Genomic DNA, 3,794 nt, shown 5'->3' on the forward strand with positions numbered 1-3,794 from the left:
GTATTTGTATCCATCACCTCGTCTGAGGCGGTGGATAGCGCCTGCGCAGCGGGCACGTTCGCGGGGGTGGTAGGCCTATCTGCACGCGCAGTGGCCTTGGGTCCAACAGGCCCGAGGGTCTGCTGGTCCTCCTTTGTGGGGGCCGGTACAGCGCTGGCTGTTCCAGCCGGGGGGGCTGATGGCGTGACCGCCGTCACACTCCGTGTGACTTGGGCGGCCGCCGAAGGATGTAGCGCTGCCCCCCGGCGCGCCACATCGGTGTAAGACGGACTAGACTGGTTCATCGAGAAGCGCTTGCGGGCCTCTTGGAAGGAAAGGTTCAGTTTGATTTTGATTTCGATTATTTGTTTTTCTTTTTTCCAGGATGGGCAAGAACGGGAGTACGCTGGGTGATCCCCGTCACAGTTAGCACAATGGGTGGTGGAAGTGCAAGTGTCAGATGAGTGCTCGTTTGATGCAAACTTTGCACAAGTAGTGCGCCCTCGGCAGCTATGTGAACCGTGCCCGAACCGCTGACACTTGAAGCATCGGCGTGGGTTAGGGATGTATGGTCTTACACGGAGTTTGCAGTATCCTGTTTCTATTGAGTCTGGTAAAGTGCTAGTTCCAAAAGTTAAGATTATGTGTTTTGTGGGGATTTCCTTGCCGTCGCGCCTAATCGTTATTCTCTGGACCTTTACTACATTTTGATCTTGCCATCCCTCAAGTAGCTCACTTTCACTAAGATCAAGCAGGTCATCTTCAGAGACGACACCGCGGACAGTGTTCAAAGATCTGTGTGGGCCTACTGAAACTGGAATGTCCCCAAAAGCAATTAGTTTTGACAATTTACTGTACTGTGTCTTGTCACGAAGTTCAAGAAGAAGTTCGCCGCTTCCCATTTTAGTTACTTTGTAACCTGGGCCGATGGAGTTTGCCAATGATTTTGCCACAACAAAAGGAGATATTGTTCGGACTGTCTTGCTTTCATGTTGACTGTGAATGACATGGTATTTTGGGAATGTTTCTTTGTGACTCATGAAGAAGTTGAAGGAATCTTCGGTGCGCCCCCTCTTGAAGGAGCGATCAGGGAGTGGAGGGAAATTAGACTCCATAAGTAATAATAATATTCGGCAGGGATGGCCGCCACCCACCATGGAGCCCAACCACGGGACGACACAGGACGGGAAGTATTCAGTTCTGCGCACGCCAGCGGTACATCCCCACTATAACCAAATACCTATACCCGAGGTTGGGCATAATGCACAAGGTTAACCCTTGCCGCCAGGGAATACGGAAGTAATAAGAAGTGGAGAGAAGACAGGAAAGATTAAAAAGGCGAGAGAGAAAGACGAAGATTGGAGAGGAGGACAGGAAAAGGCGACTGCCGATTTCCCCCGGGTGGGTCAGTCCGGGGGTGCCGTCTACGTGAAGCAGAGGCCAAAGAGGTGTGTTGCCTCCGCCGGGGGGCCTTAACGGTCCGAACACCCGGCTTCGGCTCAACTTCCAGGATCCCCCTTTCCCCGGACACGGCTAAGCCGCGCACGGCTACACGCGGGAGGGTCCAACCCTCGTGTGCTCGGGTACGTGGTGTCGCAACGCACCAAACGCCTGCTGACGCAGACGCCCCTGCGGGGAACTTTCAGAACTGTGGTAATCGTTCCATAAAGAATAAATGGAATGTGCTGACAGGTACTGTTCATCAACTAAAAAAATTAATGCATAAACTTCTCTGGAAACATATTGTTGGTTTGTAGTGCGACGTGACACACTCAAAGACTAGAAAATGTCAGGACGAGCGCTAATTCTCAACTAAATGTTTATTGAAACTATCAACGTATATATTAGTAACTGCAAATGCTGCTGCATGCCAGCGTGGCAAGGTCTAAAGACAATCAGTTAAACGTATAAAGAGGCAGGGAAGCCATAAAAACGAAACAACAAAAGGCACTACTTGAGATTTACACACGCGCTGAGAAGATATTCAAATGCGCTTTCTAACAGAAATATTGATGCTTGGATAATACTAGGCTCTTCTAATCTTTTATTATGAAATGCGTCAATTATTTATTGTGTGGTTTGGCCTTTGTGTCTTGAAAGAGTTTTCTGTCTTGAAACAAAAGTTTACAACCGCAATTGAAATAATGCGACGCTACATGTCAAGCGTTCTAATTGTTAAGAGATTGTTTATGTTCTTCATGTGTGATATTGAGGCACCTTCCGCTGTGTCCAATGTAAGCTTGCCCGCACTTGAGCGGAATCTGAAAAAACTGTACCAGTGTTGCAAGGTACTAAAGAAGACAGACGCCTAACACCCCAATCATTTTTTCTTCTGTTGCCCCCTGTTCAAGTTTCCTATTTATCATAGGGCACATTACAGACACTTTTTGTGGGGCCGAGAAAACTGTAGTGACATCATATCTACTGGCCACTTTCCCTAAACTGTGTAAACCGTGTAAGACACAAAAGCAGACCTTCCTTCATTTTTCTGTTTTTCTTGTTTCTTAGCAGAACTTTTTACCAATTTAGAAAGCTTTTCACAGCCTCATGATAACAAATGAACGGTATAACCGGCCTTCTCAAGCCTGTCTATCTGCTGCGAAAACCTTTGTTATATACTGTGTGGGCGTCACTTAGCAGTGGCAGACCTAATAGCTGAGTACGCTATCCCCTGTTTTATAAGTTTGGACTGGCAAGAAGAAAATACAAGCAGTAGTTTTTTTCTTCTATGCGAATAGTAATAATACCAACAGACATGTTCTTGTAGGAACGTTAAGCACACATATAAAAACTGTAATTTGTTGTTCTGAGTAAGCCCAAGCATGAAACCAAGACGCCCACCACATTCCCTAAAAACATATTATAGATCCATAGCTTTCTAGGTGTAGTTATCGCATGAAAAAAAAAACACAATGTAATCATCTACTTATCGAAAGGTATGAACAGACGATTCCTTTATATTGTTTTGTATCTTTCGATTGACACGACTTAGATAACTTTCAGTCAGAACCAACCAAAATTTTGAACCAATGCAAACTCGCGATTTTTGTAAATACATAGAACTACCCCATTTTACAAAAGTATTCTCTAGTTAACACAACAAAAGCTCTAAGAAAGATTTTTAAGGCATGCCACAGTCCTGAGTAAACCAGAAGTCATCTTTGTAGAATGTCACCGCTTTTTGAGCACTAAAGATTAGTTCCGTTTGAATCGAATAAAAAAGGTCTTGTACTTCTACACTGATTGCCGAGCATTTACCTGGATTATTTTTGGTTAGGAAGACCACAATTTCTTCAGAATACTTTATTAAAAAGGGTCTGCAAGATAAATTGAAGATAGGGCATTATGCAAAACGGTTAACACAATGTACTGCCACGTTCCTTTTTCAGAAATATTGGCTTTAAAAGGAACTTCCGGCTTAGGTGTCTTAGCACAAAAATATGTCAGGGTGCAGCCCCTTAGCTTGATTTACTCATGACGCTAGAGAATCAAGACCAAATGGCCAAAGCAATTTATTTGCTGTTTGCTTAACGTATTTGTGTTGGACACTTTTGAAACACAATTTTTGTCAATTGCGTTTTGAGCTCTTTCGGTGTACAATTCCTCAGGAAGAATAACAAAGAAACGTTCTTTTTCCGCAATAACCAACCTTAACCGATGCTCGAAAAAAAAACGCAACACACCAGATAGGTTGCATGACTTGCATTGTTGAGGTACCCTCCTTGTGATTACATCAACGCATTCAGTCACACATCTTTTTTTTTTATTATTGCGACAGTGTGCCTTCTGGCATAAAGAAATATTTAAACGTGTAG

Source organism: Dermacentor andersoni, chromosome 3, assembly GCF_023375885.2.
Source record: "Dermacentor andersoni chromosome 3, qqDerAnde1_hic_scaffold, whole genome shotgun sequence".
NCBI classification, from domain to species: Eukaryota; Metazoa; Arthropoda; class Arachnida; order Ixodida; family Ixodidae; genus Dermacentor; species Dermacentor andersoni.